Genomic DNA, 26,025 nt, shown 5'->3' with positions numbered 1-26,025 from the left:
CGTTGATTTTTAGCTGGAAAACTATGGTTGCCTATTGAAAAGAAGTACTGCATTATGTATTTTGAAGCCAAAATACTCTGTTGGTTTAGTAATTTTTGATCTAGAAGTAGTTACAAACTAGTTAGGACTAAAGGCCTAATGATAGAGTAGTGGGTTTTAATGAAAGGAGTAATTGGAAATACCCCCTAATGGTGCCGTGAATGCAGCTGAAGTGAGCCACAGCACAGGAATCAAACTCCTGGCTTCTGGCCTGAAATGGATGTAGCTGGGAGAATTACTGAAATCTCTCGGGCTCTGTTTTGCCCTTTTAAGGCTTCTGATTCAGATCATCTTTAAGGTCTCTTAAATCTCTAAATTTTGATGACATCCTAATTTGGAAACCCGGGTAGGGACCACAGCATAACTTGGGGTCGGCAGACAGGAGGGAGACCACAGAGTAGGACACACATGGCTTTGATAGCAGCTCTGCCTTAGACTGAGGGTCTCAACAGCTGTGTGATCAGGCCGAGTCTCTGAAGCTCTGGGGCCTCAGTTTCCCAAATGAGGTTCACAGTTACCTGTCATTAGGCTGAAATTACAGGATACGTAAGAGACTACATGGTGGAACACACCTTAAAAATGCAAAGATATAGAACTATAAACAGAGCTCTCCAACTGAGAAAATTGTGACAAAGCATATCTAGCTACTTGGGAAACCATTCTGACTTTGAATCTTGTCATATTCAACTAGTTTTAAGCATGGATTCTAAGTTAGGGATGAAGAAAGGAGAGTCATGTTTTAAAGTATATTGAGCTAGAGATCATATTTGCTCGACTGGGCTTTTCAAGGACCTAATTTAACAGAATTTTAGCACTGCTCTGAATGCACCAAATTGTGGTCGCGTATGAAGATGGCTGAACTAGGAGTGGCGAAGTCTATGGAAAGCTGACCTCTGTTCATACTGGGACTTTCAGGCAATACCACCTCCCAAGAGTACTTTGTACCGAGAATAAGGAGTAGAACGTCTACGGGAGGTGTGCAGGTTTGGAAAAGTCATTTTAAGATTCTTTAATTTAGTTGCTCTCTCTCTTTCTGATCATTCCATTAAAAAGCATCATGATTCAAACAACGCTTTACAAGGTAACAAAAATTATAGATTGAAAAAGCAAATTTTGTTCTTCAAATACCACCCAAAGCTGAACTTCGAAGTCCATAAATGTATATGCCTGGGTGTGAGTGGGAAAGAGTGCCGATGGAAACCACTAAAAATTCACATGAAATTTAAAGACATCAAGGTCAAGAAAGTATTGCAAACCATATACTCTATATAGGTTAAAATGTCCCAGGCCTAGATGGCCAAGGGCATAAAATATAAGCTATGACTTAAGTGCAGGGAACAATCTGGGTTGAATCCATGCAAGGCAATCACAGTCCCACCACCTTTGTTTGTGTTCTCGGAGCTTGAAGAGATACAATGGACGCTGCAGCCTCTATTTTCCGCTAACCAACAGTAAGTTGAAATTTAGCCTTCGGAAAAAATCTGACCTACATAGGCTTTCATTTTACAACAACTTTGTTTTCATATACTTTACTTTTTAGAGTAAAATTTCTATTAAATGATGCTACGTTTGGTAAGTATTTCCCACATTTCATTTTTCAGAAAGAACTAGAGATTTTAAAACATAGTATAAAATAAAAACATCTATGTGTGCGCCTGCTTCACGCACATTTGATTCAGTCTTCTATTCTTTTTACACCTAGTATCTACAAAACAATTCTGAGATCACAGTTATTTAGAAAGATGGCTAAAAAAAACTTTAAAATTCACTTTAGTTTACTCTATCTCCTAATTTACGAAAAAAATTAGAGACTTTTAAACAATGATGTCTGAAGTAAAAGCAAGTTTTCAACATTCGTTGAAAACGAATTAGGGCTTGTACCTTCTAGCCTTTACCACCTCCTGAACCAAGGAGTTAGGAGACGCAGCCCTTCACTCCTGGTTTTGCTCCTGTTTGATCTTCAATGAGCTAATTGACCTGTCTTGGCCCCAAGTCACTTTCTTTATTTAGGGCATCTCTCTGGCATGGAATTTAACAACTACATGAGTCTACAACTCCCCTCCACGTCGGTCCAGACGTACTTCATAACTCATCCTAGAACTACTCAAATTATTTGCTTTCCAATATCTCAAATTCAGTGTTTTCTGTGAACTGAAGGATTATGGAAATGGAAGAGTACCTTGTGGTGATGGATCTGTTGTGTATCTTGATTTGGGTGAAGGGAACTTAGAATGGCTGGCAAAGAAGGGGAACGATGAGCATTAGCTGTGACCCTGAAACCACGTGCGGTGGTGGAGCTGTAGTTGGTACCATCTGCTTTCCTCTTCCAAGTTTCCCCCAGGAAAAGAGATCCACTGGAATCCTGAAGGACTCACGTAAAACGTCTGGACCCCTCAGTAATGCTTGCCTACCCCCCTCCTTCCAAGTGGTCCTTCAGAGTGCATTGAAAGATACCAGTGAAGGATCCTCACCAACTCCCGAGTCTGCCTACTCAAACATTAGAAATTCCCTACTGTTCAACAAAAATTCATCTTGTTGGGCAAAATCTGCATTTCCCTTAAACTTGATCTCTGTAACAAACTGCAAAGTTAAGCTTCCTTTCCCACAGTTTAGAATTGAAAACAAAACCCTAATTAGAAAAGATACATGCACCCCAACGTTCATAGCAGCACTATTTACAATAGTCAAGACATGGAAGCAACCTAAATGTCCATCAACAGATGAAAGGATGAAGAAGAGGTGGTACATTATACAATGGAATATTACTCAGCCATAAAAAGAATGAAATAACGCCATTTGCAGCAACATGGATGGACCTAGAGATTGTTATACTTAGTGAATTAAGTCAGACAGAGAAAGACAAATATCACATGATATCACTTATATGTGGATCTAAAAAAAAGGGACAAATGAACTTATCTACAAAACAGAAAGAGACTCACAGAAAACAAACTTAGGGTTACCAAAGGAAAAAGGCAGGGAAGTGTAGTTAGGATTTTAGGATTAGCAGATACACACTACTAAATATAAAATAGATAAATAACAAGGACCCAATGTCTAGCACAGGGAACTATATTCAATACCTTGTAATAACCTATAATGGAAAATGACCTGAAAAATTAGATATAGATATAGGTAAAGATATATAACTGAATCACTTTGTTGTATACCTGAAACTAACACAACATTGTAAATCAACCATATTTCAATTCAAAAATAAATAAAAGCAAAAACTAAAATAATTATCATGAGAAAAAAAAGATTACATGGTCAATTACCATTTGACAAATAGAAGTTGCAAGTTTCTTTTTAATTCCATCAGCCACTTTGGTTGTGACTAGTCTTAATTTTTAGTCCTCTATCAATTTTCTACTATATTAAAATGCCACTCTTTTGTTAAATGTAATTTGCTATAAGAATCATACACAAAAGCCTTTACTACTGTAATCTCATCTAGAAACCACAGAAATATATAACTATAAATATATGAATACTTCAATATGTACAATTAACCTGTTGTATTTTCTAAGTAATGCAAAAAGATAAAGCTATAAGGATAAAGCTATCAAGATAAAACCTATAGTTATTTGTAAGTCTTAGACTATCATCTTTTTGACAGTAAACGAAAACGGGGACGGCAACAATATGTTTCCTTCCACAGGGTAATTTACTGAGAAACTGAAACATTAATCTAAAAGGAGAGAATATTCGGGATTTAGCTGCTTCTGTGGCCAGTTGTGCCGTTATGATGATACTAGATGTATTTTTTTTTTTTTTTTTTGTGATACGCGGGCCTCTCACTGCCGTGGCCTCTCCCGTTGCGGAGCACAGGCTCCGGACGCGCAGGCTCAGTGGCCATGGCTCACGGGCCCAGCCACTCCGCGGCACGTGGGATCCCCCGGACCGGGGCCTGCATCGGCAGGCGGACTCTCAACCACTGCGCCACCAGGGAAGCCCTGGATGTATTTTTTGACACTTGACTCATTTCAAAAAATGTGAAGCAATATTTCTGCGGAAACTCATACGCTTATGGCTTCGTGAGGTTCTCACAACAATATACCCACTGTGACTGCTAGAAATCTACCACAGCGCTAAGCAGTGACACTGGAGGAGACGGGATATTAACCAAAAATCCCCAAAGAGCCCCAAACTCTAACTCGAGTTGGTAAGGTTAATGTCTCTACTTCTAAGCATTTCACCGAACTGCATTGCTTTACAGTCTCTTGAATTTGCTTTTCTTCTGCTCACCCTGACGTCAGCCAGTCCCAGGAAGAAGGACCTGCCTGAATAGATGTCGGAGCAGCCGCCTCCGTCCCTAAGACTTCACCCAGCAGACCTGCTGTGTAGGCAGAAACAGAGGACACACTGAGCACAACCAGAAGCTTGGCTGATCAGGGGCTGCTTGACTGTTATATTCTGAGCACAGAAGCCAGAGAGACAGAGAGCTGTCCCTGGGGCGCCTTTGAAAGAGCCAACCCTTAATAAGTTCATCACCTGCCTGGGGACAGACACTTAAATGGCAGCGCCGTCACATGGACTTATCTGTCCTCCTCTGTGACTTCCCAGGATGGAGGCCAAAACCCCTGGGTGAGCGCTGCCCACAGGAGGGCAGTGGAGCAGGACGGAGAGAAGCTAGGGCTGCATTAGCCCAGAGCAGCATCTTAGCTCCAGGGAGCCCAGAGCAGAGAAGCCAAGCTGCTCGGGGAAGGAGCCCCCTGCTTCACTGGGATACATTTTGAACTCAGCTCTTCCAGAGCAGCAAAAAAAGGACTCTCTTCAAAAGGGGGTTTCTTCTGCAGGGTGTGTTTTTTAAAGACGGTCTACAGACACACACTCTCCAGAGGAAAGCTTTCGGTGAGCATGAATACCTATGCTGTGCAAACGGCTTCAAGTCACTTTCAAAATTTGCAGGTGCAGACGATCACCTTTCAGCCTATATTAATTATCTTTGATACCTGCTGATCCCAAATGTAATAGGCAGACTGAGAGGACAGGATTTGGTTGAGTTGCTGTTGTTGTTTTCATTTTCTACTCTACAGATTATGAAACTAGTATAAAAAACAGGAAGCGATACTATGACACCTAAGTGTTAGCATCAGGCTGTAGGGATGGGTTTCTCTGGGAGCTACCTGTAAAAATAAGCCTATTTTGCTTATGAGAAAAGATTATGTACATCTCCAGATATAAGACGGAAGTTCATTTTGGAGATGTGATTTTAGTTCATTTAAGTTTGCACAGTGTCTGCAGTCTCCAAGTAGAAGAATGGTTCCCAGACAGATGGCAGGAAAGGCTGGCGTTTGAAAAAACAACTGGGCTGCGCACTGTTTCAATGTAAATGCCAAGGCTAAAAAGTCGTGCCAAAGTTCTGCGCTGTTAAACATGCGCAACGTGGCTCTGGAAGCGGGAGGCCTGAGGCAGGGCATCAGAGGAAGGCTGGGAGTCCCTGGGCTAAGTCCTCAGGGAGTGAGGGAGCTGCAGAAAGTCCTGTCCGTTATTGATTATCCAACAAGAAGAGGGATGATGGGGGGAAGGTTCTGGCTTCAAAGAAAAAGTCTGGAAGAGGGAGAACAAGATTTTCAAAGAAGCCGGGCTCTGCGGGTTCATAGCGAAGTTCCAATCTAGAAAACCACAAAGAAAGTCTTAAAGGAGAACCAGGGACCGAAAGTTAAACAGAGGAAGCATTTTCGGAAGGTGCAAAGGTTTCAGTGGATTACGATGGAAAATAAAAGGACTTTAAGATGCCTAGAAACTGATAGAAGGATCCTGGCTGAGGAAGCATGAAGTCCTAGGGGAAGGAGAATTTCCCATAAGGGGGAATTCTCATAATTTCCCCTCTGTTACTCCTCTGGTGAAAAGGTTTTCATAGGTTATACTGTCTCTGCTAAAGGGATCAGGAACTTCTGCATCCACTCCTGGCGCAAGTGTTAAAGGTACAAGCGATATCCCTCAATCTGCTCCTGCCGGGGGCCAAGTGGTGCTGGCGGTGAGCTCAGGGGACAAGAAAAGTGGGCTTCACTTAACTGCCCCTTCCTCCAGGGAGTCTCTTTCCACTGGCAAGCTCGGAGGTTTAGGGTTTTACTTCATGCAGCAAGATAATAATCCACTGACCACAATAGCCAATAGTAGCTAGTATTTATTCCTTGTAAAAAATAACAAAAACACCAATTAAAAACATAACTACGATTTATTAAGCCATCACTCCAAGCCAGATTCGGGGCTACACCCTCCACACATCTTTAACTTACTAAATACTCCCGACGTCGCTGTTAGAGATGAGAATCTGAGGGCCAGAGAGGTTAAAGAAAAGCCCCAGGACCGCACCGCCAAACCTAAGAATGATGGTTCAGAAAGAGCAACGTGATGCTGCCCCACAGGGTGGACGGGGACGGAGGGAGGGGCGAGGTCGCTGAGTGCCTGCTCAGCTGGGGGTCAGGGGGAGGGGAGTCCAGCTCTCTCCTCGCCTCCGCCTGCGCTCTGAAGCCCCAAAGGCTCGCACAGCCCTGGCTCTGTTTCTCTAGCTCTCTGCCCTGGATCGGTCAGAATCTCATTTTTGCCCCAACGCGCCATGCGAACGCCTCTCGCTGCGGTCACCAGCAGCCTCCTTTCAGCCAAATCTGATCATACTGAAATTCAGGCTTTGCCTTCCTGGGGACTTCGCCTCCTCAGGGGCTGCATTTTGCCGCCCACCCGCGCCCGCCCCAGTTCCCGCAGCCCCTCCCCCTTCGCGCCCCCTGACCGCACCATTTCCTGGCTCTCTTGCTAGTTTTGTGTCCATCCTACGCCCCGTGCTGTGGGGCCTCCTTTGAAAGCCCCTTCCCCGCCCAGAGCTTCCTAAATACCGGATTCTGCCTTTGCCCTTTTTCCTTGTAAATATCCTCACTAGGTCACTGCATCCACCTTTTTGGTTTTAACAACCACCTACACCACAATATTCCTCAAATCCTGATTTTTAATCCAGATTTCTCAGTTCTATTCCTACTGAAAACTTCCACAGACATCTCAGATACTTCCTGTTCAAAGCAGAGCTCGTGGACTTACTTCTCCCGGGATAGTCTATCCTAATGTATGGCAGCCACACCCACCCAAGCCCCCAGTCAGAGCCTTGGGTCACCAATCACCGTGCAGTCACCAAGCCCCTTCGGTCTTTCTGCCCTGGGTTCCTCCCCTGTCCCTGCTTCTCCATCCCCGCCACTGACTTACTTCCACTTCACATCCATGCACCTGGGACATTCTCTCCAGCCTCAACTTTCTCAGATCTATACCCTGGGCTCTTAGCAGAGACAGCGTTCAGAAATTCGGATCTGATTATGTCACTCACTCGTCAGAGCAAACTGTCCAAAAGCTCCAAGTCTTGAGAATAAGTACCCTTCAGGACCTGTGAGTCATACCATTTAATCCTCAACGTTCCCTAATGATTTTTGCTGAACTGTGTTGTGCCTTCATAATAAGAACACCAAGGGCTGGTCCAGGCACAAAGTTGGCCCTGATGGGGAAAATGCCTGTAGAGGCTCGCTTGGAGAGTGACTGCCCTGGTGAGTACACCAGGCATTGCTAGCCAATAGCATCCCTATCAACAGACTAGGACAAACACAAATGTCAACCCAGAACTCTATGAAAATACTCATCATGAATGTATGCGAAGTAAAGGTATCCTCAATGAAGTAAAACTAAAAGGAACCGTTGTCAGTCCCATGCACCGAAACTAATGGTAAAAGAAGCTCTTTAGGCAAAATGGAAATGATATCAGAGGAATCTAATACTTTAGGAACAAAGGAAGAGCAAAAGAAATGGCATATATCTGGGTAAATATAACAAAAGGAGATGATTTTTCACCTAAGTTCTGTAAAATATGTATGTCAGTTGAAAGCAGAAGTTATACGACTGTCCGGTAGAATTTTCGATGTGTGTGGATACAATAAATGTGTAAATTATAAGGGAGGAGGAATGGACGTATATGGGTGCAAGTTTTCTGCTTTGCACTTGCAGCAGTAAATAGTAGTTCTAAGTAGACTGTTAAAAGTTAAGTTGCGGGCTTCCCTGGTGGCGCAGTGGTTGAGAGTCCGCCTGCCGATGCAGGGGACATGGGTTTGTCCCATGTGGGTCTGGGAAGATCCCACATGCCGCGGAGCGGCTGAGCCCGCGAGCCATGGCCGCTAAGCCTGCGCGTCTGGAGCCTGTGCTCCGCAACGGGAGAGGCCACAACAGTGAGAGGCCCGCGTACCGCAAAAAAAAAAAAAAAAAAAGTTAACTTGCATATTGTAATCCCTCGCTCAACCACTAAACATACTGTTCAAAAAGATACAAATGGCCAATAGATAAATTCAAATGGAATACTAAGTAATATTCAAAGAATAGAAAAGATACCATGACAAAGAAGATAGAAGAAAAACAAAGGGATCAAACAAGATAAATAATGAAATTGTAGAACTATATCCAACCATGCTCATAATTACATTAAGTGTAAATGTTCTAAAAATATCAATCATACTGAATTTAAAAAACCAAGGAAACATGCAACCATATGCCAGAAACACTATCAGAAATCCACTTGGAATGTCATTGATATAGATATGTTGAAATAAAAGAAAAACAAACAAAAAAATGCAATGAAAATACTAATTAAAAAAAAACTAGAATAGCAATATTAAAGTGAAAAAACATAGACTTCAGAGCTAGGAAGAGTGCTAGGGAAAACAAGAGACACTCCATAATGTTAAAAGGGTCAATTCACTAAGAAAATAAATCTATGTTACCTGCCATATTAACAGACTGAAAAGAAAAAGCATATGATCATCTCAATAGATGCAGAAAAAATTTTTGAGAAAATTAAATATTCTTTCACAATAAAAATTCCCCAGCAGATCAGGAATAGAAGGAAACTGCTTTAATCTGATAAAGAAAATCTACAAAAATCCTACAGCTTAAAACATACTTAATGCTTTTCCCCTAAGTTCAGGAAAGAGGCAAGACTGTGCACTTTTGTCACTTCTATTCAACATAGTTATTTCTGGGGAAGGAAGGAAGGAAGGAAGGGAGGGAGGGAGGGTGGGAGGGAGAGAGAAAAAAGAAAGAGAGAGGAAAGAAAGAAAGAAAGAAAGAAAAAGAAAGAAAGGAAGGAAGGAAGGAAGGGGAAAGAAAAGAAGAAAGGACATATACAGAATGAAAAAAAAGAAATACAACTGTTCATATTCACAGAAACATAACTGTTTATGTAGAAATTCTCAAGGAATCTACAAAAATCTCCAAGAATAAATGAATTTAGCATGGCTGCAGGATACAAAGCCAACATACAAAAAAAAAAAAAAAAAGGCCAACATACAATACTTAACCATATTTCTGTACACTTGAACAATTATAAATTGAGCAACAGTAAACTAAAATTAGTAAAACAGTACCATTTACAATAACGCCAAAAGGAAATACTTAGGAATAAATAAAACAATATATGTACAAGATTTACATGCTAAAATCTATGCAATACTGATAACAGAAATCAAAGAAGACCTAAATAATTGGGGAGATATGGTGTGTTCATGGGTTAGAAAAATTATGATAATAGAGATGATATATCGATTCTCCCCAAAGTTATACATAGGTTAGCTCAGATGCAATCAGAATCCAAGCAGCGCCTTTTTAAATACACATAAGCTGACTCTAAACTGATATGGAAAAGGAAAGGAAATAATGGAACAGCCAAAACAACCTTTTCAAAGAAGAATAAAGTTGGAGGACTCACACCACCAGCAATCAACACGTGATACGGGTGGAGCCACGTCGGGGAGTGGGATGCGCCTGGACTGGAAACGTCCCCCAAGCAGGCAGCTGGGGCTCTGTATTCACTAGCTCGCTCGCTCGCACTCAGTTGCGCTCTCTCCCAGCTTCTTCCACCCCTGTGCTCCCGCACTCCCACCTGGCTCACGTGCTTTGCGCAGGCTCCCTCTTCCAGGCAGGCCTCTGAGGTCCACACCTCGTGCTTCTGTCACACGCCCCGCCCAATTCCCTCACAACCCTCCCGCTCCCCCCACCCCTCTCCCATTCTAGTACCAGAGTGTGGTATTAGCAAAAACATCGACACAGAATAGAGTCCAAAGATAGATTCGTGGTAAGATGATCAATTGTTTTCTGACAAACTTGAAAAGGCAATTTCATGGAGAAAGATAATTTTTTTAAGAAATGAACAATGGTGGACAGATTGACGATGAAGAAATATAAGAGAATTTGGGGAAATGATGGAAATTTTCTTATTCTTATTGCGGTGCAAGTCACATGGTTCTATGCATGTATTAAAACTCATGTAACTGTACACCAAGAGGAAGTAAAGTTTCCTGTACATAAGTTTTTAAAAAGCAGTTGCACTGTCGTCCGTGAAACAGTAATTGCATAATGGAAAGGATCCGGAGGAAAAGTATCCAACCCCACCTCTGCTTCTTCAAGCCTGCGAGTGTGAATATTTTGATAGTTCTACCCTCATTTTTTAAATCTAAGAAGCAGTAACATTAATACCTTTCTCAAAATGTTGGTGTGAGTGTTACACATGAGGTAATGTGCATAAAATATTTTGTGTCGTAAAAAAGCATTACATAAGTACTGAATATAATTGTGATGAAACATGCATCAGAAAAAAATTTTTAAAGAATCTTGAATTATTTATTTAAAGGGTATATTAATTAAAATCCAAGCAGGAAAGATGCAACACACTCAAACTGGGTAATTTTAGGAGAGCATAGGTAAGCGAATATTTAAAGGTTGTGGGTAGGGTGCAGGGAAACCCTGAGGTACAGCAAAGTCCCTGGGGTAGTTAGCAACGCTGACAGGGGTTTCTCGAGGTAATGTTGATTCTGTCATACTTACATTTGAAATCTAAAAGTCACTACTAGTAGCAGGGGGACAGAGGGGGGGAATAAAGTTAATTAACAGGAAGCAAAGCTCTGGGAGCCCCAATTCTATAGCTGTTCATGAAGCGTAAGTTGGTGTAGAGCTCCATATTCTCACACCCAATCTTTGCTCTCTGTCTTTTCCTGCACTGTAGCTGTGTGGGACTGTTTGCCCAGCAGGATGCATCAAACCTTTATTCTTTTGGTATTTGAATCCTTGCAGGTCTGATTTTTGGGTAGGCCGCAGGTTTTCACAGACCAGCACTTTTCGACGAGGCAGTAATAAGAGACTCCCCAGTAAAGCGCTGACCCAGGCATGGTCCTCCTCGTGTAAACTGTATAACAGAAACGTAACTTTCCTTCAGTAACTGAGATCGACCCCACAGTCATCACAGCCACACCCTCTTCTCTCTCTGTTGGTTCAATAGCCGAAGAAGCCGAAACGGCCAGGAGATGGTCTCAGCTTCCAGCTCAAGGAAAGGACGGTCATATTCCTGGGTGGACGAGTTCCTCCCTAGGGGTCAGATCCTACACACACACACACACACACACACACACACACACACACAAGTCCAAGGTGTGGGAAGGAATCGAACATTCTTCCAGTGGGCTAACAGCTAGGACAGTGAGAGGGGCCATTCCCACCTCTGGGTCCATGGTGGATAACACCGTGTGTTTTCCACTCGTACAGAGCATTTACCACACGGGTAAGTGTGCAAACTCACCCCCAACTCTCCCATAACTGAACCCGCTGTGGGCCACGCAAGATTCTACCAGGCCAGGTGCTTCTGGGATGTGGGACCCCATAGTCAGCTAGGGCTGCCATAACAAATGCTGTAGGACAGATCAGGAGGCTGGAAGTTCAAGACCCAGGTGCTAGTGGACTGGGCTTCAGGGGAGGGCTCTCTCCCCGGCTTGCACACTGCCCGCTTCTCTCTGTGTCCTCGCATGGCAGAGACCAGAGAGGCAGAAAACCAGCTCTCTCCTCCTTGCAAGGGCGCTGATCCCATCAGGAGAGCTCCTCCCTCGTGACCTACTCACCTCTCGAAGGCCACATCTCCCAGCACCACCACACTGGCCATTATAGTCTCAACATATGAGTCTGGGGACCTTGGTAAGAACCAGAGAACCACAGTTGAGACCCACTGTCACATGTCCTTTGCTGCCCACTGCGTCCCCTGTAGTATGTCAAAGAATAGAGATGCTTACAGGTCAGGGAGTCAAATCCACAACTGAAATGTGAGTCCATCGACAAAGAGCAGTGGATTGGGGTCTAATACGTCCAGGAACCCTGAGCCCAGGGGCTCACCGCGTCGCTTTTCTCTTGCACGCCCTCCTGAGCTCCAGCATCAGACTACTTTTTTTCACTTTTTACATCTTTTTTTGATAAACACAACCAGGAATCATTATTATTTTCATAATATGATGGATGAGAATAAAAGGTTATCTTTGATTTATGACATTTGATTTTATCTTGATTTTTTAAATTTAATTTTATCTTGAACTTGAATACTGAGATATTCTCTTTTGATGGCCATATACTTGACGTGTATTTCTACCTGTCACATCCCGCCTATCAGCCTCTCACTGTGATGACCCTTGGGAAGATGTGAAGTTATGAGTCGCTAGTTCTGTGAAGTTTAGTGATGGCTGAAAACCTAAACCCCCGTAAAAATCAACACAGAAACATCAGCCGGTAAATAAAATGTAGTTTCTCATTACCTGTGTCTAGTCCTCTCGAGAACAAAGCTGCCCGCTAAATCACAGGGAGCTGGAATTCGACCGGCATTCCATTACACAGGGCCTCCCCCCGGAAACCAGGCCGCAGGCACAATAATAAAACAGAGCCAACTGTACAGGAATGAGAGAGCAAGGAGTATGAGGCCATCACCGCTGCTGCCTGGTTGTATTTCCTGTTTTATTTGTATGGAAACTATTCACACCATAGAAAACATTCATGAGGAAGCAACTTCCCTTCTGTTGCTTCAACAGAAGACAAGATAAAATTCAAACTCACAAATTAGGTCATTACCTTCCTGATGGAGCTTCATCACTGAGGAAATGAATATCAAGGTTTTTAACGATTTGTAAGAAATGCAAAAAAAAAAAGTAGACATCAGTGTTTTGATTGCAATAAACCTGTGATTAACCTTTCAAGACAGGGAACCAACAGCTTGTGCTAAAAAAAGGGGCTCCAGATAGAAACCATACTTCTCACCCAGCAGGATGCTTTCCATTAAAATAAAATGTTCAATATTCCTGCACACATTAGCTTTACTAATTGAGACTAATCTAATGCAGAAACACAGATCTCACAGGCTTTTACCGGCTGGCTAGCAGCATGTGTCTGTAAACAGGTGGCACAGTGGTCGGCCCACCTGGAGACACACATCAGACCTTGATGAACAGTGTTTGCTCTCATTTGCATTAATGGCCTCTGACGTCAGTGTTTCACACTCCACTGCTGGCCTTCTCAGTGGGTATGGATGCCAGCTGCCCTCGGGATGGCTTGCCATTTGTATTAAGTATTCATCACGGAGATAAACAGTCAGGGCCTGGCACAACAACACATTGTGGATTTGGAGAAATCCCAGCAAGTCCCTGGGGGTAGAGTGGAAAGGAATGTAAGGCTTTTGCTTTCAGGAGATTCAGCCCGTCTTTGCAAAGCCCCTGGGGTCCTCATTTCAGCTGGCGCAAGTGGAGACAACTGTTTACATCAAGTTGTGAAACGTACCCTGTTCTACCTACACAGACGTTCGGTGTCTATTCATTTATTCCACAAATACTCTTCAGTTTCTACACGTATCAGGCACAGCTCAAGAAAGTGCCCCCGCGTAGCTTCTAATGCCAGTGGGAAGAACCGATGATAAAACAAATAGCTCCACCTCGACATAACGTCAGGCAGGACATCCCTGGCCCTTCACGGGAAGTGGGTGTCTTAAACAGGCTCAAACCAAAGTACAGTGGAGACTCCCCCTCACGGTCGAGCTTCGTGTGGGTTTACAGAAGAGGGGGGCAAACAGGGAATTCCAGACCAGACCTGAAAGTAAAAAGAAAGGGAAACAGAATAGAGAAAAGGAGAAAGAACAATTAAAATGAAAGGAAAAGAGGGAACATGAACATGAGAAGCAAAGAGGGAAAAATAAGTGAAAGGAGGGGAAGTGACCCCTGTAAATGGGGCAGGAACACAGTACCCATGACTGGGGCCCAAGATGACTCTGTTCACCAAGACCTTCGTGAGGTGGACGACCTGCACACACATGCACGCACACACACACGCATGCACGCACACACATGCACACGCACACACACGCACACACACATGCACGCACACACACCCAATGATGAATATGAAGTGGACCTTTCATGTCACACAATGAATTTGCTTTTTCCTGCCTTCAGGTACTGTTGTGCAAACACCCCTTGTACGGAAAAGTGTGTGTGCGTGACATCGGATTTGATGCCTGCTAGCAGCCTGGGAACCGTATCAACGGATCTGCTATGTATACAGGGCAGGCAGAGAGACTCCCATCGCGTTTAGAATCTTTAGAATTGTTTAGAATCTCTCCAGAGATGCTGACCTGCAGCTCTGTAATTTTCTTGTGTTTAACATGAATGAGTAACCTTACTTGTGCTGTGAATGGAAGGCGTCAAGTCAGGGTGAAGGAAAGCCATTTAGGCAAAACTCAAGTAATCAATCTGTGGTCAGAGGTCTCTGTCAGCCTTCAGGAGAAAGAGGACATTCATTCACTCAAAATTGCAACAAATATTAACTCTGGGCCGCCCTTATGTCAGGATCAGGGTTCAGCTCTTGGGATAGGAGAGCTGAACAAGACTGGCCAGGCCTCTGCCCCACGAGCCCCGACCCTCCGCGCTGTCACCCTCCCCGACCTCTTAGCAAGGATCCAGCCACAGGAAAAGGGGGCGTGGCCTGCGAGGGTCAGTTTTGAATCGGGCTTAACCTTGAAAACGTAAGTGGTGAGGCCTCTTCTTCTTCTCTTTCTCCCCCTTATACTTTTTATTCCGGCAGGATGGATGTGGGGGCTGAAGCTCCTCCCTGAGGGCCACTCCAAGCACTGGTGGGAAGAGGTCCGTCCCGCTCTCGGCCGCTCTCCCTTCCTTTTCTCTGATGCGGACTCTCCTCCATGGTAGGTATTACAGCTGGCATGGTCATCAGGGAGGTGTGGTGATGGCATCTCGATGGGGAGACCCAGGGATGCCCGGATCCTGCTGTGACCTGACTGCCCCTCCCTCCCTGCCCTGCACGCACCTGTGTAGGTGCAGAGAAGAAGCCAGGCCGTGCACATCTCAGCTTCCAATCCCAGGCACTCAGGGGCCCTTCGTAATCTCCACATTTTTCACAGACTCACAGTGATCGCAGCAGTGGCGTTTTCGTCATCTGTTGATTGAGAAAAAAACCTTCATGTGAAAATTTTTGAGACGTGTTCAATAATTCTTCTTAAAATGCTTAAATTATCAAGCACAACGGTCTCTGCACATTCAGAAATCGCTCCGCATATGGGAAGAAAAGCTGTGTGTTCGGTCTCCAGGTTGTGCAAGGTGCACACTTCGGGGGCAGACGCCCGGCTTCACGTCATCCACAGCCCCAGGGTTTCCACCCGCAGGTCTCCAGCTCACCAGGTCCATGTGGTTAGACTGGACTAATTTCCCACTGGTACAGGAGACTCCTGCTTTATCCCCAGATGCTCGGCATCATGAAGACACCTCAGTGCTGTCCCCTCCTCTGCGAACAAAGGAAGACTGTGGCTTTGCAAGAGGCTCATGGGGCCAGTTGAGGGTCCATGTCCCTGGTGAGGACATCCCGGAGAGGACAGGACAGCCACTTCCACCCTCAGAGCAGAGCCGAGAGACAGTGTGCTCTGGGCGGGGCCCATGGGTGCTTCTTTAATGTTGATTTGGTCAGAATTGCTATGGAATAACTGACCCACCCCCCAAGGGGAGAAAAACAATTTGATCATCTTTCAAGAGAACTGTGTTTTCTTTCCTTTGATTACCCAAACAATGACCTGTTCTGTTAAGTGTGTGTGGGAGGGAGCCTTTCTTCTCCCCAAGGAAGTGCAAAACCTCCATTCATAAAATAGAAACCATATTTTCACATTTCCCCTTTATCCTTAAGGGAAAGAAGGAAGGGAAAATCTTATCTATTCCTTTGGTGAGGCATGAGGCATTTCCTTATCCCTTGGGGGAAACTGTTGCACACATCAATTTATACTCTGAGCAACTCTGTGAGTCAAAAGAATCATGATTTGTCAAAGACAAATCTTCTAACGCAATACATTTTAAAGATAGGAAAAGCTTCCAAAGATATATACATCCACTTCTGAGAAAGGGATACAGATTAAACCTTCAATCTTTCTTCTGAAGCTCGGGAATAAAACCCACTTGATGAGTAAGTTCTATGAATATGACTTGCCCAGAGTCTAAATACACTGCTGTTTATTCATTCTGTTTTCTTGCCAAGGAAGCATTCTTCTCAACAGAGCAATAAATCTAGCTAATGGCAGGAATGATCCGACGCCAAGTTCAGTAATAATGGCACTGAGCAACACGCACCTTAATTCTCTCCTGACTTGAAAGAAATACATCCAGACGACATTTACTGAGCATCAGCTGTGCACCAGGTTTCAACAGCCGCGGAAATAGGAAGGTAAATAAAACATAATCCCTGGAGGTTTAGGAAAAGCACAGCCTGCCAGGGAAGCACACAGGAGAGGGACCAGGCCAGTCTTGGGACACTGAGGAAGGCTTCTGGGGCAGGGACATCTCAACTGAGACCTAAAGGAAGAGAAGAAGTTGTGGAGAAGCTAAGCCAGTGCCCCTCAAAACAAGGACCACCCCCCATGCCAAGCGCTGTAGTTATCATGGTGAGAAAAGTACAAAACAGAGAGAAGGCATTAGGAAGCCTTTCTAGCATCTGAACTACCCTGACATCCAAGCATGAGATCAGTAGGCTTATATTTTATGGCTTTCTGTTTGTTCTTTTCTAATAGTTCTTTTCATTGTATTTTACAAAAAGTATTAGTCTGCAATGCCTTGGAAATTTGGTCCTTCCAGCTTCCAGTTGAGCACTGTTTCTCCCTCAAACAATTTCGTTGGCTCAACACGACTTAGAAAGATGTCCACGACCCTGCAGTTGTTTCCCTTCCCTGCTCACGAACAAAGCTTTCAACCTGTTTCCCGCGGCGACCTGCGCGAAAGATGACCGCGGCTTGCGCTACCCAAAAGCACGCTCCTCATTTTGATTTCTGACCCCTTCGCCCCCAATAACGCTTGCTAGGATAATTCTCAGTCCCCAGATTTTGGAAAACTTTCATGAGGATTCTTTTCTTTCCCCTTTCTGCTCATTTCAAACTAAATCAGGGAAGATGAGGACTGCAGTAAAGCTCGGCCATGGTGACTGGAGCTCCCTGAAAGCCGGCTGCCTCTGGGAGTTCACGCCGCAGCTGGCTTCCTTTGTACTCCATCCCCCACCTGGAGCTCCAGGTGGCAGGGAGGTTACCAGCTGACGCAGCAAACACACAGCGTGTACTCTGATTGTAAAACTTTCTAAAGTGCAAACATCTCCTGCAAGTGCCCGGACGGGAAGCTTTTTTTGTTTTGTTTTTTCAAATGTATTCCAGTCATCTGAGAAGCAAACTCCCCATGAGTTTGCCTGTGGTGATAAAAGGGTTTGAGTCTGTTGCATGAGGGGAAGACCATACGCACAGCTTCTCTGAAGGAGGCAACGAACAGAGTTACATTTCAGGGAATTTCAAAGAATGTTTTTGCGGGAAAAGGTATTAGGGATCGTCTAAGATTACCTGCGTTATTTTATAAAACTAATTTGAAAATAAATCTTCCCTTCTGCTCCCTTCCTCAACATACTATGAAATCAGCATGCTCAGCCTGGAATCCATAGTTTTATCGCCATTTCTTTACTGTCGGGACTACAATGCCAGTACGAGAGGGGTGCCAGGAGAAAAATTAGCACTGGGAGATGGAAACGTTCTGACCTACTGCCGAAGTAGATGGGTGCCACCAACTCCATTTAATCAGATGACTTTCTTCCAGGTCAGTTTTGACCTTACCTTGCTTTGTCTCAGCCTTGATGTCATACATCACACTCACTGCTTCAGCCAGTTTATGGGATTTCTTTCTGCTTCTGAATATCTCATTTAAAAGATATTTAAATCTAGGACTACCGCCTTCATATCTGAGATAAAAAGTTAGCTAATTCAAATAAATTGGCATGAATTTTGCCTCATTTTCCAGATTTTTGCTTTTAATATTTTCCTTTTTTCTTTGGCTTCAAAAATCTGTTATACTTGGGTTCCTTAGTTGTATTGACTAAAAAATTAAATGCACAACCTAAAAGTTGAGAGTTATGCTTTATTCAGCGGGAATGTTTAGGACTTCAAGCCCGGGAAGCAACATCTCAAGGAACCCTTAGAGAACTGCTCCCAGGAAGAGAGGGGGGGGGCCCAGGTTATAGAGAAGTTTTGCAACAAAGGGCAGGTAGTCAGAACATCAAAAGATTATTGTTAATTAAAGGAAACCAGGTATCTCAAGTTAAGGAATGTAGCGCATTTCTCTGTATGGGAAGATGCAAGAGTCTGGGCTCACTGAAATCATTCCTTTGATGTGCACCTCAGCCACCTGGGGCCGTGTCCTGTGCTTTCACATCCTGAGTTCCCTCAGGGTTTTCCCATCTTGAGTTTCCCCAGGGCTCACCTTGGGGAGTGGCTGCAGTGTGATGGCTGCTAGGTGGCAGGTATTCTTTCCCTTCCTGAGTTCCCTCAGGGCTCACCAGCTCACCATCAGAGGTGGCTGCGATCTCCAATGACTGTGACGTCCTTTGTTTACTGATATGGCAGGAAATATTCCATTTCTCAGTTGATTTGATCATTAGCTGATTAGAATAATTATCTTTCATGTCTGAAATATAACAAATTGTTAATGGTAAACGACGCATTTTTCAGGTCACTCATTGGCAATGTCTTCATCCTAGGTTGGAGCTGGACGGTTCAGAGGACGCAGCGAAAGCCGACTGACCCGGCTTCCCCCGGACCACGATCTCCCTCCTCCTCGTTTCCCCCCTCCAAGATTCAAACATGCTGCTCCCCAAGCACTGCATTCCTTTCCTAAAAAACAATAGTTAATGTCGACTGGAAAACAACGCACAAGATGAGAGCTGTGAGTTAAGTTTTATTTGGGGCAAAATGAGGACTGTAGCCCGAGAGACAGACAGCTCCAAAGAGGCAGGGGGAAGGTCAGGGTATGTGTGATTTTGTGAAGGGGGGATTCTGCTGTCTCTTGAAAGTTGCTGCTAGTCACAAGGAACAGACGTCACTATGAAGGATCTTAGTGCTTTTCTAGATAGGAGGAGATACAAGAATTGGGCTCATAAAATTGTCTCCTGAAAATATTTAACTATCTGAGGACCTGTTCTGCCAGTTTTTCCCAGAGCACAGAGGACCTCATTCCTGCTCTCCACCCTGAGCTCCTTGCAGGGGGTGTTGAAGGTCAGCTGCTGCAGGGGCTCATGATTTAATCCTCGTAGAGGCAGATGGCAGGTGCCAATTTGTAGGTGACATTAATAACAGGATTGAGACAAATCAGTGAATGTCGTGGAAAAATGAACTTACTTTCATTAATATTTTGTGATTTATGAAATTAATAATTATTGTAGAGTGTCCTGTAGTTCACAACGTCCACTCATGCCTGTTATTTCATTTACCTTCAGAATAACTGTATGAACCTGTCTTATAATCCATGTGTATGCTCCAGTTTTGTCCAGAAACCAAACACAGAATTTCCCCTTCGTGATGCAGATTCTGAGCATGTGTCTTCCACGTGACCTGCTTCCGCGGAGGTTTAAAGCCAGAGTGGCTGCACCTTTGCTCTCTGTCACCTGTGACACAGCAGGTCAGTTCTGGGGTTACCTGGGGCTCCAGTTATGTATCTGGTGGTCTGGACACAAGTACAGAAGCGTTCTGATTGTTTGCCACCAGCCCATTTTCAAATTGCTAAACATCATTTCCTTTTGAAAATTTCACCCGCTTATGGTGTTAAATAATACTATTCGTTGTGAAGTAGCAGTGGGAGAGGGCGGTGGATCTCCACCAGACGCACAGCAGAAACACTTGGATGGGAGGCGTTTTGTTAAAATGACAGTGTCCAGGCCCCACTCCAAGCCAAATAAATCAAAATTGCTGAGGGTGGAGCCTGGTGCTGGTCACCTTTCTAGAGGCTCCTCCCACCCTGGTATTTCCAACATGCAGCCAGGTTGAGAACCACTGTGCAGAGGAAAGCTCTCTCACTTTGCATTCAAAACACCTGGGTTTGAAATCTGTGTCTGCTCTAACCTGTGCTATGATTTGGGGTAATTTAATCATTTCTCCAAGCCTCAATTTTCTTGTCCCTAAAAACTGGAAGCGTAGTTTGTGAAGGAGCCCAGCACAATAATGGGCAGATAGCAAGTTTTCAATCGATAATAGCTTCCCTCTCCTGTCCTGTCAGAGTCACAACATTAGAAACATGATTCCTTCTGTCACGCAATCAAAAACATACATATCGGGCTTCCCTGGTGGCGCAGTGGTTGAGAGTCCGCCTGCCGATGCAGGGGACACGGGTTCATGCCCCTGTCCGGGAGGATCCCACATGCCGCGAAGCGGCTGGGCCCGTGAGCCATGGCCGCTGAGCCTGCGCGTCCGGAGCCTGTGCTCCGCAACGGGAGAGGCCACAGCAGTGAGAGGCCCGCGTACCGCATTAGAAAAAACAAAAAACCATACATATCTGCTTAAGTTTTCCAAATAACAAGGCTGTGGAGTTTCCTAGAAGAGAAGATGGGTACTTTTTGCACATATTACATTCACATATGATGGGCTACTAGAAACGTGCCCTCAAACAACCAAGTTAGAGTATGATTTGCCCAATGAATGGCAGCTGACCTAGTGCCTAAGCACTAATGCTTAAGAGCTGTTGAAGCTGCCTTTATCAACGGCATACTGAAATCCAAGGCTAAGCAGCATCTTGGACAAGTTCCAAAAATGTACAGGAAGTCCTCACTCGGTGAGAAGGCATCACAAAGCACGTAAGCCTCAGTAACCAGACTGAAACTAAAAAGAGCTTCTAGGCCAAAGTCAAATTTTGAATTATACTCTGACCAACTACCAAGAAGCCCTTATGTGTCTAACTGGAGAGACCACAGAATGTTTTGTCATCCACTATCTCATTCTTATTTTGTTATTTGATATTTATAATCTCTAGCATGAGGGCAAGTTAAATGTCCCAGAAGAGGGAATACACTCAGAAGGTAGAAATACAGGACAGTGATGAAATATACTTATTCTCAGTCCATGGTTAGGAAGTAGGTGATGGTTGTATCTGGGAACGACTACAGTGACTAAACAGATCGATAACATAGTTGAGATGCATGAAAAACGTCTCACCTGCTTGATAAGACAGGGTGACTCCAAGGCCATGGAATACACAGCGACCTGCCTCACTCCAGCTGGTGTTTCCTGATGGACATAACGCTGGTTATTGCATGTTAAACAGCATTCCTTAAAGTTTCTAGAACTTGGACTTTACACTGACTCAGGCTGGCTGTTTTCCCCACCGCGTCCAAGTGCATGAGCCTTTGATGCTGTGATAATTCAGATCACTCAGCTAGTGCCGTGGACTGAATGTTTCTGCCCCCAGAATCCACATGCTGAAGCCCTCGTCCACGACGTGATGGTCTTTGGGTAAGGGTGATTAGGCCATGATGATGAGGCCCTCACGATGGGATTAGTGCCTTTATAGGAAAAGACTCCCAAGAGCTTGCTCTCTCTCTGTCTCTGCCGTGTGGGCACCCAGGGAGAGGGTGTCCACTTACGCGCCAAGGAGAGTGGCCACAGAATGAAACCTACCTTGCCACACCGTGATCCTGGACCTCCCAGCCTCCAGAACTGTGATAACTTTCTGTTATTTAAGCCACCCAGTCTATGGTACTTTGTTGTGGTCGCCAGAGCAGACGGGTACAGAAGGACGAATAGTGACCGGGAAGCAAACAGACTGGAGGGGACCCAGGGGGCTATATGTGACCAGTTCCCCTACCCTAGCTGATGCCACTCAGTGGAATTAATAGAGGTAATTACTTGTTCTTGGATGCACTGCTGCCCGTCCTAAATTACAAACATAACTTTAATTAACATTGGTCATATATTACTTGTGATTACTCCTATCTAGAAGAGACTGTCATAAATGCAGGCAGCCAGGAGTACTATTTGCTAAGCGTACTGCGTGTTTCAGAGAGTTAACAATTAATCATCCACCCCTGTTGTTTATAAAAGGGCCAGCCATCTATCTAAGGTGGGACAACAATTACATACCTTAATAATCGGAACTTAACAATAAAATGCATAACTTTACAACACAGGAAGTCCAAGAAGCTACCTCTTTCTTTCTTCTTTCCTTCCTTTCTTTCTTTCTATATTGAAGTATAGTTGATTTATAATATTATGTTAGTTTCAGGTGGATAACACAGTGATTCAATATTTTTATATTTATACTCCACTTAAAGTCATTATAAAATAACGGCTGTATTTCCCTGTGCCGTACAATATATCCTTGCTGCTTATATATTTTATACATAGTAGTTTGTACCTCTTAATCCTTCACCCCTATCTTGTGTCTCCCCCCTTCTCTCTCCCCGCCTGGTAACCACTAGTCTATTCTCTATGTCTGTGAGTCTGTTTCAGTTTTGTTTTATTTATTTGTTTGTTTTATTTTTTAGACTCCACATATAAGTGGTAACACAGTATTGTCTTTCTCTGTCTGACTTATTTCACTAAGCCTAATACCCTCCAGATCATCCATGTTATTGCAAATGGCAATTTTTCATTCTTTTTTATGACTAATATTCCATTTTATGTATGTATACATACAATATATATTGTTCTATATATATACACACAATATATATTGTTCTCTCTCTCTCCCTCTCTCTCTCTCTCCCTCTCTCTCTCTCTCTCTCTCTCTATATATATATATATAAATAATTTCTTCTTTGTTCGGTCATCTGTTGACAGACACTTATGTTGCTGCCATATCTTGGATATTGTAAATAATGCTGCTATAAACACCGGGGGGTGTGTATCTTTTCAAATTAGTGTTTTCATATTTTCTGGATATATACTCAGGAGTGGAATTGCTGGATCATATGGTAGTTCTATTTTAAGTTTTTTGAGGAATATCCATACTGTTTTACACAGTGACTTCACCAACTTATATTCCCACCAATAGTGTACTAGGGTTCACTTTTCTCTACATCCTTACCAACATCTGGTATTTGTGGTCTTTTTGACAATAACCATTCTGACAGGTGTGAGGTGTTGGTCATCCGTATTTCTTCTTTGGAAAAAAATGTCTATTCAGGTCTTCTGCCCATTTTCAATCAGATTTTTTCGATATCGTTGTCTGAGATGTACTTTGGATATTAAGCCCTTATCAGTTGTATCATTTGCAAATATGATTCCTATGTGAAGCCATCCAGTCCTGGACTTTTGTTTGCTGAGAATTTTTTGATTACTAATTCAGTTTCACTACTAATGAGTAATCTGTTTAGATTACCTATTTCTTCCAGATTCAGTCTTGGAAGATTGTTAGTTTCTAGAAATTTATCCATTTGTTCCAGGTTGTTTAATTTGCTGACATATGTTTATAGTATTCTCTTATGACTTTTTATATCTCTGTGATATCAGCTGTAATTTCTCCTCTTTAATCTCTTATTTGATTCATTTGAGTCTTCTCTCTTTTTTTTCTTAATGAGTTTGACTAAAGCCTTATCGATTTTACCTTTTAAAAAAAAACAGCTCAGGTTCATTGACCTTTTCTAATTTTTTTTTTTTTTTTGGTCTCTATTTTATTTTCTCTGTAATCTTTACTATTTCCTTCCTTCTGCTGACTTTGGGCTTTGTTCGTTCTTCTGTTTATAATTCCTTTAGATGGTATGTAAGGTTGTTTATTTGAGATTTTCCTTGTTTCTAGAGGAAGGCCTGTATCACTATAAACTTTCATCTTAGAACCGCTTTTGCTGCATTCCATAGGTTTTGGGGAGTTGTATTTCCATTTTCATTTGTCTCGAGGTATTTTCTGATTTCCTCTTTGATTTCTTCATTGACCCACTGGTTTTTTAAAAGCATGCTGTTTAGTCTCCACATGTTTGTATTTTCCCACTTTTCTTCCTGTAATTGATTTCTAGTTTCATACAATTGTGGTCAGAAAAAAAAAAATGCTGGATATAATTTCTAGCCTCTTAAATTTGTTGAGACTTGTTTTGTGGCCTGGCATGTGATCTATCCTGGAGAACACTCCATGTGGTCTTGAAAAGAATGTGTATTCTGCTGTTTTGGGGTGCAGTGTCCTGTAGATATCTACTAATTCCAATTGATCTAATGCACCATTTAAGGCCAGTTTCTTTATTGATTTTCTGTCTGGATGATCTATCCGTTGATGGAAGTGGGGTGTTAAAGTCCCCTACTATTATGGTATTATTGTTCATTTCTCCCTATATATCTGCTTTATATATTTAGGTGTTCCTATATTAGGTACATATATGTTAATTACTGTTATATTCTCTTCTCGTATTGATTGATCCCTTTATCATTATACCGTGTCCCCTTTGTCTTTTGTTATAGATGTTGTTTTAAAGTCTTTGTCTGTTTTGAATAATGCTACCCCAATTTTTTTCACTTCAGTTTGCATAAGATATCTTCTTCCATCCCCTCATTTTCAGTCTGTGTGTGTCTTTAGCTCTGAAGTAAGTCTCCTGTAGGCATCATGTAGATGGGTCTTGTTTTGGTTTGGTTTTTTAATCTAATCAACCACCTTATGTCTTTTGATTGAAGCATTTAGTCCATTGATATTTAAAGTGATTATTGGTAGGTATGTACTTATTGCCATTTTATTATGTGTTTTCCAGTTGTTTTTGTCATTATTCCCTGTTCCTTTTTCTTCTTTTAGTTTCTTCCCCTGCGATTTGATGATTTTTTGTTTGTTTGTTTTTGGGTTTTTTGGTTGTTTCTTTTTGCTGTACGCAGGCCTCTCACTGCCGTGGCCTCTCCCGTTGCAGAGCACAGGCTCCAGACGCGCAGGCTCAGTGGCCATGGCTCACGGGCCCAGCTGCTCCATGGCATGTGGGATCTTCCTGGACCGGGGCACGAACCTGTGTCCCCTGCATCGGCAGGCGGACTCCCAACCACTGCACCACCAGGGAAGCCCCTGATGATGTTTTTAGTGGTATGTTTTTGTTCCTTTCTTTCTTGTTTTTGTGTTTCTATTGTAGGTTTTTGATTTATGTTAACATGAGGTTCATATATGTTGACCTGTAACTATATCTATTTGTTTCAAGTAGCTAGTCCTTTAAGGTCAAACACATTCTAGAAGATCTACATTTTTTTACTCGCTTCCCCTACGCTTTGTGTTTTTGATGTCATATCATACATCTTCATGTATATCCCTTACTGCAGTTATACTTGATTTTACAATTTTTCATCTTTAAATCTTTGTACCACCTTATTTAAGTTGATCCTCAGCCTTCACTATATATTTGCCTTTACTAGGGGGATTTTTCCTTTCCTATAGATACTTATTTCTTGCTATAGCCTTTTCTTTTCCACTTAGAGAAGACCCTTTAACACTTCTTGTGGGGTTGGTGTAATATTGATGAATTCTTTTAGTTTTTGCTTGTCTGAGAAGTTCTTTACCTCTCCTTCAATTCTGAATGATAAACTTGCTGGTAGTGTATCCTAGGTTGCAGGTTTTTTCCTTTCAGCACTTTAAATATATCCTGCCACTCCCTTTTGCCTGCAGAGTTTCTGCAGAAAATCCGCTGACAACCTTATGGGGCTTCCCTTGTATGCAACTCTTGTTTTCTCTTCTGTCTTTAAAATTCTCTCTTTACCTTTAATTTTTGCCATTTTAATTATGAAATGTCTTGGTGTGAGTCTATTTGGGCTCACCTTGTTTGGGAGTCTCTTTGCTTCATGCACCTGGAAATCTGTTTCTTTCTTCAGCTTCAGGAAGTTTCCATTTATAATTTCATCAAATGTATTTTCAATCCTGTACT

At 43.1% G+C, this 26,025-nt stretch overlaps 1 long non-coding RNA gene across 1 annotated transcript; it reads right to left on the bottom strand.

Moving 5' to 3' along the window:
* Positions 1 to 4,638: 4,638 nt before the first annotated feature.
* LOC111187487 (uncharacterized) lies at positions 4,639 to 22,976 on the bottom strand. The gene is made up of 4 exons (XR_002648155.2): positions 21,365 to 22,976; positions 18,645 to 18,848; positions 16,488 to 16,709; positions 4,639 to 15,312 (listed from the first exon to the last, which is right to left on the bottom strand). It is a non-coding gene; the product is annotated as an uncharacterized LOC111187487 (long non-coding RNA).
* Between the last annotated feature and the right edge of the window lie 3,049 nt (positions 22,977 to 26,025).

This window comes from Delphinapterus leucas, chromosome 13, assembly GCF_059928025.1.
Source record: "Delphinapterus leucas isolate spDelLeu-1000000601 "Yukka" chromosome 13, BTC_Dleu_Yukka2, whole genome shotgun sequence".
NCBI classification, from domain to species: domain Eukaryota; kingdom Metazoa; phylum Chordata; class Mammalia; order Artiodactyla; family Monodontidae; genus Delphinapterus; species Delphinapterus leucas.
Note: the sequence above shows the minus strand (reverse complement) of the source record. Positions and strands in the feature narration are given on the sequence as shown.